The 13066-nt window shown below is 37.8% G+C and overlaps 1 protein-coding gene across 1 annotated transcript in view; it reads right to left on the bottom strand.

Moving 5' to 3' along the window:
- KIAA0825 (KIAA0825 ortholog) overlaps positions 1-13066 on the bottom strand; it is a 416193-nt gene that overhangs the window by 364993 nt on the left and 38134 nt on the right. The window contains exon 2 of the mRNA XM_032625775.1: positions 8829-8976. The gene's annotated coding sequence lies outside the window, so the exon portion shown is untranslated. The remainder of the gene's footprint in view (positions 1-8828; positions 8977-13066) is intronic.

Here is a 13066-nt window from a genome sequence, read left to right as displayed (position 1 = left end):
CTTTTTTTTTTTTTTTTGTCTGCACAGGATCTTAGTTCCCCGACCAGGGATGGAAGCAGTGGAAGCACAGAGTCTTAACCACTGGACCATCAGGGAAGTCCCAACATATCTTTAATATCACCAAGACCAAACAATTTTATCATGTATGTTGCAGTCTGTAATTCAATTAACAATAAATAGTATTCACAATAATGTCAAGTGTTTCACCTTTTACAGAATGAACTTCTAAATGCTTTACTTTGATGCCATGTATTAGACAAGAAACTTGAACCATTACTGGAATTGATTTTTTTTACTAGAAATATCCAATGATACTGAGGTAAAAGTGGCATCATTTAAGTGTTAGTAAAGTTCTTTTAATAGAGCCAATACATTAACAGCTATTGTTTCACCTTTCATACATGCACAAGAAAACCTGAAGCTGCAGATGAGAGAAATTAATTTAGTACGGTCACTTGGTCTAAATGAAAAGTCATGTTTCATAAAGTGGTACACAAATGTACCTTCTGCAGCTAAGTATTAAAATGTTGTATTTTCGGGCATGGTCTTAAGACTATGCAATAGATGTTGATGTTTCTATGTTTCTGTTTTTTCTTTAGTATTTTTATTTATTTATTTGTTTATTTGGCTGCAACAGGTCTTAGTTTTGGCACGCGGGATCTTCCTTGCAGCGTGCGGGGTCTTTAGCCACAGCATGTGGGATCTAGTTCCCTGACCAGGGATTGAACCTGGGCCCCCTGCATTGGGAACACAGAATCTTAACCGCTGGACCACCAGGGAAGTCCCTCTATGTCTTCTTGTTTTCATGTCTTCTGTGATATCATTATAGCCCCCATAGTGTGAGTTACACATTAATTCTTTTCGGCAGTGTAATGAAATTTACTACTAACTATTAAATGTACACTGTTATTTTCTTTTGTTTTTTCTAAGTCACTGTCACCAAAATGGTTATTACAAAATAAAAATGTGTTACCCAACAGTAAAATAAATAGCTGTAGATTTATATCATATGATATGTAATAAAATCCTTGCAGCAATAGAGAGCTCAGATTGTATTCACTCTGGCAAAACTGAATAAAGGATGGGAAATGTGCAAATCCACAGGCCAAAGTAACCACAGGGCTCAGTACAACTGGCTGCGCATCAAGTGGCCAGCAGAGCCGGCAGCATAGAATAGTTCTGCCACCACCATCCCCTAAGAGCTGAAGAAGCTAGCTGTATCTAACTGCTCGTGCCAGAGTGCATTTACTTTATCAGCAAGCACCCTTCCTGCTCTCCTTGAAAAAGATGTGTTAGCTTATATTACTTCTGGAAAGGAACTGGAAAAGATAAATGGGATTTGGCCAATTTAACCATATGTTAAAGTGAGAATTCTGTTCACTATACTGGTGTCTCACATATGAGAACATGCCAGGATGTAGACAAACAAGGTGTAGGTCTACCTAAACCTCTCCTAGTTTATTTATATGTAACTATTAAATAATAGTTCATTCAAAAATGAAAAATCTGAGGCAAACACTAAACCAATGAAATACTGAGATAAAAGGCCTAAAATGGGACTATCCTGGGCAAATTGGATATATAATGTGACGTCAGCACATGGGGTATTTTAAATATCAATATAACATATATAAAATGAAAGCACACGTATAAAAAATGACAATCTAGCTCTGTATGGCATGAAATAGAAAGATTTCCAGAATGCTATAGTATTTTATTTTAAAAAGTAAGTTGTAGAATTATATATGCATCATGATACAGTATAATACTTCTGAAAAAAAGCCAATCATCCCCCAAATCAGGAAGGGTACTCAACAAACTATCAATAGTGCTAAGCTGTGGGTGGTAGAACTAAAAAGGAACAGGGAAAAGGAAAGATTTACTCTTTATAATCTATTTTTGTTTGAACTTATTATAATGAGCATTACTTTTGACACAGGAGAGACAAAAACAAAAAAAAAATATTACAAGGCATTAGCTAATTTAGTATCAACTGAGTGGTACAAGTAACAAATGATCTAGAAGTCCTGCAGAAGGACATTCCCTTTGGGCAGAGGAAAATAGAGAAGTCAAGCCATCAAGAAAAAGGAAGATAAAGGTGGGAGCCCAGTGATCTTGCAAAATCCATAGCCTCACAGGCCCCACAGTTGATGACACAGTCTCTCACGGTGTATAGATTGACGTGCTCTCCAGTTCTGAGAATGATCCAACAACTAGTGAAGGGAGGACATGAGGAGCTTCAGCCAGACCGTAAGTAGAGAAGTAAATAATGAGTTGGTCTCCTGTTCATTTCCCTCTTCTTCTACAGTGTGGGCTCTTACTAACTTCTTATTGCCAATGTGTAATGAGGTCCTCATCTTGAGGTTTCTTTGTATGTAGTGGGACCCTACTCCTAAACCTCAGCCACAGCTGCCTGCTCCACAATGATGAACCACAACCAACAAGGGGTCCTGGTAATTAAAATGGTGAGAACATCCCTGGAGCATATATAGGACTGCTTTGGGGAACTAGAACAGAAAATTCACAAATGAAAATAGTGAAAGGTAAAATAGGAATGCTATGGCCAGATGGGTATGCTAAGGCCTTTTTCCCTCCAGAAGGAAAATATTTGTACTTTTATCCTATACAAAACAGGGAGTCATAAAAAGTTTTTCACTAAGGCAGTACATGACTACCACTTTATAAATATTTATCAAACAGGGTGTTAAGATGATTTTGGTGTGGGGTGAGAGAACAGTTGTAGGATGATCAGTTAGGAGGATAGTGAATTAATCCAGATGAAGGTGATGATGAATAGGAAGAGGATGGGAACACGAGAAAAGGAAAGATAGCTTTTGAAATGACTTTCCAAGGTACGACTAGATAGTTTGGGGTCGCTGAGTGAGGCAGGCAATTATAGCTGAGAGAACACCAGCCAGGTGTTACATATCCTAGGCATCAAAAGCTTGGACTTGAGACCCAAGTCATCAGAGAAACCAAACAAGATGATGTGAAAATTATAGTCATGATAAGAGGCAGAAAACTTGTGGATATGTCATTAGAAAGTAGCAAAGGGTAAAATCCAGGGTGTGCCTCTTCCTTGGCAATAACAGTGAGTAATGATGACAGGAATAGCTAAGAAAAAGAGGTAGGCATTGTACAGAGCAGGGCATCTTGCTGTCAAAGGCTCTTACAGTCTTGAAGAAGGCAGCTATAGATACCATGCAGTGCATGTTCATGGCAGCCTTCAAGAAGCTAGCTGAGGAGCGGTGACTACTATGGGTGCCCATAAGGTTTCCTGCTGGGTAGGGCCACAGGATAGGCCAGGGTAGTAAGATGAGGCTATAGGGAAATTTATGTAGTAAGGGCTAAATTATTACAAAGGAATTCTGAAATTTTAATCTGGATGACAGAAAAGTAGTTTATGGATAGATTTTTAAAACTTAGGAGGAAAATGTTAGCAAGAAGGCACAGCAAATTCAGTTTTAGACATGACAATTTTTTTTTTTTTTTTTTTTTTTTTTTTTTTTTTTGCAGTACGCAGGCCTCTCACTGCTGTGGCCTCTCCCGTTGAGGAGCACAGGCTCCAGACGCGCAGGCTCAGCGGCCATGGCTCACGAGCCCAGTCGCTCCGCGGCATGTGGCATCCTCCCGGACCGGGGCACGAACCCGTGTCCCCTGCATCGGCAGGCGGACTCTCAACCACTGCGCCACCAGGGAAGCCCCTAGAGATGACAATTTTGAATGGATTATACAAGTGGTAATGTCCAGAATAGAGATGGGTTAGATATGAGGGGAATGCATAAGAAAACATAGTGTTCGTAATGTCACACGGAAGTTCAGGAGACCAAGACTCAGTATGTTTCAAACTTTTTGAACTATGACCTACAAGGTTATAAAAGTGCATTGCAGGGGGCTTCCCGGGTGGCGCAGTGGTTGAGAGTCCGCCTGCCGATGCAGGGGACACGGGTTCATGCCCCGGTCCGGGAGGATCCCACATGACGCAGAGCGGCTGGACCCGTGAGCCATGGCCGCTGAGCCTGCGCGTCCGGAGCCTGTGCTCCGCAACGGGAGAAGCCACAACAGTGAGAGGCCCGCATAACGCAAAAAAAAAAAAAAAAAAAAAAAAAAAAAAAATGCATTGCAATCCAATGTGTAGGTGTACACACATATCTTAAAGAAAAGCTCCATGAAACATTGCTTATCGTTAATACTTCCTTTGATATTTTCTATTCTATTCCTCCTTCTACTTCTCCTCCTTCTCCTTCTTTTTTTAAATGTTGCCCAAAGCCTCTAAATTGATTTCAGCACCTTCCTTTTGGCTTAGAGATTTTTAGATTAAAGAGACTTTTGTGATTATTTTGTAGAACCACCTGAAAAGATATGACTGATAAATCCAGAAGATATATTCTTTGAGAAAGAGTAAAAAAGAGAAAAGCAGAAAATTAAAGATCACTTGGGAACCACTAACGGGGGTAAGGGAAAGGCCAAAGAAGATAGAGAGAGTAGGTCATAGGATAGAAAGAAACTAGTACCAAAGAGGACAATGTTACAAAAAGGAATGGGTGGTCAACAAAAGCTTTTTTCAGTTCATGTCTTTGCCTCTACTGCAGTATTTCTCAAAGTGTAGTTGAAGACACTAATTTAAGCAGAATTACCTTGGCCACTTGTTAAAAATTCGAATACCTGGGTGGGCCTCATCCCAGGCCTAGTGAACTGAACTTTTTGGGTGTGTGTCCTGGAATTGACAATTAAAAGTTTCCCAGGATATTTTTTCCACCATGGATTTTTATCTCAGTGCCTTTCACAAATCAGCTTTCAAAATGGTATTTTATATAGGAACATGCAATCTCACTTCAGACATTAGATGTATTCTTAAATAGTTGCTAAGTAAGTACTTGCACACTAAACCATTATTCCCCCTGAAGACTACCGTGATTAACTTCAGAATTATGTCCACCCAGAAGGAAACAAACTAGCTTCCAAAGCATTCAGCCTTCAAATAAACATTCTTCATCCTGATTTTTCTGTACAACTTATGCCAGTGGCTGGCCAAATGGGCTTACAATCCTCATTATCTTTATTCAGTTTAAAAGCATATACTATATTTTAAAATTCACTGTACTGTTACATATTTCATTTTGAGTTTGAATTGAGTGCATTGGACTTAACTAGCTAAGTATCCCAATCAAGTGTTATTTAGCAGAACTCACAGGCGGGAAGTGCCAGAAGGAGAAAGTTTTCAGAAAAATACAAAAACTAAAGTTTATGATTTGGACTCTAACATCAAAGATATCCCTTTATGTGGTAAGTCCTGCTAACAAAAATATTTGTCAAGTTATTACCAATTGATAACCAAGAAGTATGAGATGTGACTCTAAGATAAGAATCATAACTAACAACAACTACTACTACTACAGTAGACAACATTTTTTCACTTATCTCACATCAGGCTCTGTTTTAAAAGCTTTCCATGGATTAACTCATTTCATCTTCACAACGATCGTGTGAAGTAAGTACCGTTTTAGACCTTATTTCCCAGATGATGCAGCTGAGATGCAGAGAGCTGTGTAACCCTCCTAGGGTCCCACAGCTAGAAATAGGAGCTGAGATTCAAACATAGGCATCTGGTCCAGAGTCTGTACTCAAAGGCAGTGTGCTGCAATGTGATTGCAAGAAAGTCTCAGATGTTGAAGTAGTTAGCTGCCCAGTAGAGAGAAAGACTTGCTGTTTATGGCCTGGCCTGGGATTTTTTCTTTTTCTGTTCTTTATACAAGTGATTTCAAGATAACTTGGGTCTATAGTGGATCCCTGTTCACATTATACATGATATTATGATACTGGGGTGGAGCCTAAGAGTCTTCATTTCTAACAAGTTCCCAGGTAATGGTGATACTGCTGGCTTGGGGCCACATTTTGAGTAGCGGGGGCTTAGAGTATGAGATCTGGAGTAACAGTGCTAGTGTTGGAATCCTAGCTCCATTACTTACTAGTTTTATAACCTTCTTGTGTGCCTCTACCATATCTGTAAAATAGTGAGATCATTAAAGTGTTGTTATGAGGATTACATGAGATAATCCATGGATACTACTTAGAACATAGAACATATTCTATGATACTACTTAGAACATATTTGCTGGAACACAGAAAGCACTCAATAAATATTATCTCTTAATCTTATAGAAAACTATTAAAAGCATATATTGTATCCCATTAGAAAGCCATTTATAGAATTGACTGACATAGCAGAAACACTAAATAAAATTCTATCATTCTTTACCAGGCAGTCACTAGAACATCACTGTACACTGAAGGACATTTAATATATAAGTTAGACCCACTATCCAACTTTATTAATTACATAAATCTGAAACTACTCTAAATGAATTTGTATAAAGCTGGCTTTGGTCTATACTATTGAAAGAGATTATTTTGTTTCTATGCCAGAAAACTTTTTTATATTGCAGGTGTATACTGAGTTCCAACTCATTTATTTGAATAGCTTTCTCTGAATTTAGAAACAGGCATTTTTGTTTTAAAAATTCATTTTTACCGAATAGAAATCAGAACTAGTATTAGTATGAACAATAATAATGATCTAAAACATTTGTTCAAAAAAGGGCACTAGCATAGTTTAGATGAATTTGGATGAGTTAGTCAAAACCTTCATAGACAACTATACATTTTCAAACCACTGTACAATGCAGCATAATTACCTCTTGCTATTGAGGACTGGGGCTTAGAAAGAATATTACTTGTCAGAATTGTGATGATTTAACAGTGATGTGATATGGGAGAGTTCAGTGGGAAAGAAAAGTCAGAACCAGAAATGAAAACTGTTAGAAATTTCTCAAATTCAACACTGCTTGAAAATTAAAGAGATAGAAGGCAGTGAATGGAGTACAACTAGGAAAGAAAGATTAATGTCCCCCCCAGTCATTGATAAAAACCATGAATGGTAAAACCTGCAGCTTCAATCAAGGAGGAGATGAGAACTATGAAGTGTTTTAGGTTGGCCAGTATCTTTATGAGTCAGCAAGAAAAGTTCAGTAAATAATTTGCCTCTCTTTTCACCGTTTATTTCTCAAACACAGGTGATGAAAAAGACAATTGTGGGACAGATTCTGATACGTTTATTTTTCTAACTTAAAACTATATTCAACATATGACCTGTGCTGTGAGAGCATGAAAGATGAGAATCAAGGAAAAGGGTGGAATTTGGGTAGGGAGATTATTATTTCCCTCCTCTCTCCCTTTCTCTCTTTCCTTGCAGAATGGGGTAAGGAAGGCTCCAGGCTCCTCCTTTAATGTCCAGTGTGGTACTAGAATTTTTTTTAACATTCAGCAAACATATCAGATTTTACTCTACATTTTGCTTTCTATAACAAGTGTTACTTTAAAAAATAAGCTTTCACCCCCAAAAAAATCTGCTTAAAAGTGCTTCTATAAAGGACTGGCATATGGAAAAATTTAAGGCAGGGTTACCTATACTTAATTATACTGAATAAGGATTCTTCTATTGAAATAATTACCAGGTTTAACTTGTACTTTTAGTGAAAAAAAAATTGTTGGAATTGTGATTCTTAACATCTAGAGATGATAACCAACAAGATTGGATGGTTTGGATTAGAGGAACAAGAAAACAATTATACCAACATCATGTTTTGTTATTTGGGTTTACAATGGTCTGAATCAAATTCCTGAAAAACAGAAATTTACCAAAATGCATGAGCTAATAACTTTTTCCACTTATAAGGCAGGTATTAGCTGTCTCTCAATACCAGAGAAGCAAGGAATTCCACTTCAGTGTGACCTATTTATGCCTCTTAGATTCATCATATGCATTTTTTAATGACCTCAAACCAAAGGAAATGTAGAAACCTATTTGAAAAGCTGACATTAAGGTTGTGACACCAACCAAAACAACAAGAGAATCTAAAGTTAAACTGACACACAATCCCCAAATCAGTCTGTTACACTCCTAATTTAAAAAACAGTTACTATGTGAAATAGTGATGGCATGTCAGCCTCTGCTTTGAAACTCCTGAATTTTGTCATTTGGTGTTTGTGTCACAACCTTAATATTATTTAAATATACTTTTTAATATCTATTATTTAAAAAATACCTTTGAATTGAAGATACTCTAGCTTTGAAGAAGCCAACCTCAAAGCACTGCATGCCACTTTTATTAGAAGCGGTGCATAAAACATTTCCTGTTGACAAATCTAATTCATTAAAAGGTGAGATGGATGCATTTTAAAATAACTGGCTGGCATCATTATCTGCAACACCTTTTATAAATTATTCCTCTTTTCCCTCTTGACTGAACTTGTCACAGTTCCCTTTCAGCGTCTGAGTGTTATGCCTCATAGTCAATGCTTTCAACATGTTTAGACAAGTCATAAGTTAAACAAGCAGTGGTACTTTATTTTCTAGAAATGAGAAAGGGTAGCTGAAATACAGATTATTTCAGTCAATTCATTGATTTTTAACTAAAGACAAGTAAAGTCAGTTAGTGGTGGTTTCATCTTACACAAAGGATTTAAAAATAAAGCTATACTGTTTGAGTAGAAGGGAGAATTTGAAAGAAAGGAACATAAAGAGAGATGCTGGCAGCCCTGCTGCACTATTGTACAGAAGACTTAGTTTAAAATTGAATTGTGCTTCCCCTGACATCGGAGATCAGGCACATCATAAGGCTGACAGCTGGCTGGCACACTACCTTCCTAAAGGAAAATGCTAACTGCATTTCTCTTAGAGGCCAAAGGAATAGAATTCTAGAAGCTTTCAAGCAAACTGGGGAGGCAGAGTACAAATCATTTAAAATATGACAAAAACCATTTCTTACCTAATTTTGTTTCAGAAGACTATAAGAGTGAGCTTGTCTTCTAATCCTAAGTAGGTGGTAAATTATTTCCTTATGAGTTGTCAGTAGAAGAGCTGCCCTTTCTCTAGTATCTTCAGCAGTTTTTTTCCACAAAATATACAAAGCACACCTATAAAATAATTAGATACAGCTTTATCACTGCCACATGGAGGGGGCATAGTCACAACATTAGTCATCTACATTGGCAGTGACAGTACTATCATTGTTATAATATACAGACTTGATCCAAGAGATGCTAGAAAACACATAAAGACATCCTGAAGTTGGGATACCTAAGAAAACCTTATCAACAAGATGATTCATAGATTACAGGCAAATGGATGACGGATGCACCTAGGAAAACGATATTCAAAACATCCCTTTTATTTTCATTGATTTTTCAAATGTTCCTAAAGTAAAGAAACGTAGATCACAGAGAGTAAGGGATGGTTGCACCATATGAAATAAGCAATACCTTTCAATACAATTATATTTTTCTTGTTTAATTACTAGTTGCCCCAGAACTGTTTACTAAAACCATCTTTGGGGTTTCCCTGGTGGTCTAGTGGTTAAGACTCCATGCTTTCAATGCAGGGGGCTCGAGTTCAATCCCTGGTTGGGGAACTAAGATCCTACATGCTGCGTGGCACGTACAAAATATTTTTTTTTTAATTTTGTTTTAATTAAAAAAAATATTTCCCCACTCTTCCAGGTTATCTTATTAAAGTAAATTCTGATTCAGTTGATCTGGGGTTGGGATCTGAGATTCTGTGTTTCTAACAACCTCCCAAGTCAAGTCACCAAAGAGGTGGGTCTGTGGTCTAAACATTCAGTAGTAAGGTTCCACCAATCTATTTGACTTTCCCTGCACCAAAATACACTGTTGTTATTCTTAGTTTTCGCCCTTTCTCTTTCTATATAATTTTAAAATCTTTTGTCAAGTACTCTCTCTTCCCTAACAAAATAGACAGTTAGGAATTTGATTGATCAAATTGGGCATCTGTAAAATCTTGAGTTTCCCAAGCCATGTGTATTGTATATCATTCCATTTATTAAGGTCTTATTGTCACAAAATAATGCTTTACTATTTTCCCCATGGGAGTTTTGCACATGTCTTGTTATGTCAGATGTACTCCCAGGAACTTCATATTTTGAATGTTAGTATAAATAATATCTCTTTGCAAGGGCTTTATCATGTTTTGTTTATATATGTATGTATTTGTATAATTTTTGTATATTGATGTGTTTATCCAGGATATTTTCTAAACTCTTATTATTTTTTCTGTGGTTTTACATCATACATTCATAATGAGTTTTACTTCTTCATTCTAAAGTCTATACTTATTTCTTTATCTTGCCTTACTAAAAGAAAAAGAAAAGAAGTCAAATGATAAGTATATTACTTAATAGAGAAATCTATTTTATAATCTGTGATCTGCCAAAATGATCTCTTCAATAGGCTTAGGTCAACTAGAAAACTAATATGAAGAATGTTCCAGATGCTTCTCTTGATATTTATTGATTGTTCTCATACTTCTTGACTTTCTCTGGTGTCTGATATACAAGTGCTTAAATGTTACTAACATCCATTGTCCCAAGCTGACTTCCAGGTGATACTTCATCAGAAACAGACAAAAGCCCTCATGGACAACTTGGCCAGTCTAGGAACTAAATTTGAGCAAAACAGTAAGTAGAGGAATTATAACAAGAGGAATGGTTCAGTTCGGTCTAAGAACTAAGTGGAGATGCCCACACTAGGGAGCCATTACAGTGATACAACATATTACCTACACTACATAGCTGAAATCACAAGATTTCATGGAAAACCCATAAATAACTGAAATTGCTTTCTTGATAACATTGTCAGCCTGTAGGGTGAACTGTGCGTCTTGATAGCTTTCAGCCAATCAGTTCGACCACAGGAAAACATTAAGACTTACTGTTCCACAAACTGTCAATGTTGTTAATATTGGTTACCTGAGGAAAGGTAAATGTGCTTGATGGTGGGATGGAGAATGGGGTAAAGAAAGAGAAAGATGCAGTAACTAAAATAATAATAACCACTGCAGTAATAATAATAAAAATACAACAAACTATTCTTTAAAAATGGGTTCAAAATCCACTAAAATAATAATCATGAAGAAATATAGCAATGCAGAAAATGCTGAAAACGACAGATGAAAACAGGACCCAAGCACACACATACGCATTACATTGCAACTGTTTAACAATATGTGCACAAAATTTTTGGTTAGGAAAATCAATAAGCATGTATTTTCCCCCCTTCTCCTCTAGAGATTCCCTTAAAGAGATAAAAAAAGGTGTGTGTTGGGGTGAGGGAACAGGATGTAAACTCACAAAAATGAAGAGACTGAGAGAGGCATCACTACAAATTTGTACAAGGTAAGACAGATGAAAGAGCTTTCATGGTAAAAACAGATTGGAAAAAGCAAAACTCTAGAATGTGTGCAGAGAATGCTGAAATTAAAGGAATGTCCTATATCATTGGCAGAAGTGTGGAGTAAGAAGTGAAGCTAAAGTATGCAATCAATTGACTGCCCAAGAAACACTGAATCTCCCTCCCCTACCTTTTTGTACAGCAATTTCTTTTATTTTTTCCTTCTCCATAGTTAAATATCTGACTGTGAGTAAAAAAAAAAAAAATAAGTAAATGGGAAAAGTGTTGTGTTTGAAGATATGAAATAACTATCTAGAAAATTAGGGATCGAAAGAGATGGGAGGGAGGGGATTAGGAAAACATGGTGGAGTCGAAGGACTTGAGCTCACCTCCTCATATGAAAACACCAAAATCAAAACTAACTTGAACAACCACTGAAAAAAAGACTGGAACATACCAAAAAAGATAATCCAAAGACAAAGAAGAAGCCACAACGAGACACTAGCAAGGGCACTTTCATCATATAATCAAATCCCATACCCGCTGGGTAGGCGAGCCACAAACTGGAAAATAATTATATCACAGAGGTTCTCCCACAGGAGTGAGAGTTCTGAGCCCCACACCAGGCTCCCCAGCCAGGGGGTCTGGCATCAGGAGGAAGAGCCCCCAGAGCATTTGGTATTGAAGGACAGTGGGCCTTGAGTGCAGTAGCTCCATAGGACTGGGGTAAACAGAGACTCCTCTCATGGAGGGCACACACAAAGTCTCATGTGCTCTGGAACCCAGGGCAAAGCAGTGACTCCATAGGAGCCACGGCCAGACCTACCTGCAAGTCTTGGAGGGTCTCCTGGGGAGGTGGGGGTCATATGTGGCTCACTGTGGAGATAAGGACACTGATAGTAGAGGCCCCAGGGAATATTTAGCGTGAGCACTCCTGGACATTGCCATTTTGGCACTGAGACCTGGCCCCATCCAACAGCCTGCAGGCTCCAGTGCTGGGATGCCTCCAGCCAAACAACCAACAATGTGGGAACACAGCCCCACCCATCAGCAGACAGGGTGCCTAAAGTCATCCTGAGCCCACAGCTGCCTCTAAACACAACCCTTGACATGGCCCTGGCCTTCAGAGGTAAAGACCCAGCTCCATCCACCAGTGGGCAGGTACCAGTCCTGCTCACCAGGAAGCCTGCACAAGCACCTTGACCAACCTCACCCACCAGGGAGCAGACACCAGACACAAGAGGAACTACAATCCTGCAGCCTGTGGAACAGAGAACACAAATGCAGAAAACTAGAGGAAGGGAAGAAAAAGAACTACAAAAACAAATCCAAAACAATTAACAAAATGGCAATGAGAACACATATATCGATAATTACCTTAAATGTAAATGGATTAAATGCTCCAACCAAAAGACAAAGACTGGCTGAATGGATACAAAAACAATATCCATTTGTATGTTGTCTACAAGAGACCCACTTCAGATCTAGGAACACATACAGACTGAAAGTCAGGGGATGGAAAAAGATATTCCATGCAAATGGAAATCAAAAGAAAGCTGGAGTAGAATACTCATATCAGACAAAATAGATTTTAAAATAAAGACTGTAAACAAAAGACAAAGAAAGACACTACATAATGATCAAGGGATCAATCAAAGAAGAAGATAAAGCAATTGTAAATATATATGCACTCAATATAGGAACACCTTAATATATAAGGCAAACGCTAATAGCCATAAAAAGAGAAATTGACAGTAACACAATAAAGGTGGGGGACTTTAGCTCCCCACTTAAATCAATGGACAGAACATCCATAAAGAAA

This window comes from Phocoena sinus, chromosome 3, assembly GCF_008692025.1.
Source record: "Phocoena sinus isolate mPhoSin1 chromosome 3, mPhoSin1.pri, whole genome shotgun sequence".
NCBI classification, from domain to species: domain Eukaryota; kingdom Metazoa; phylum Chordata; class Mammalia; order Artiodactyla; family Phocoenidae; genus Phocoena; species Phocoena sinus.
This window is presented reverse-complemented; position numbering and strand designations above follow the sequence as displayed.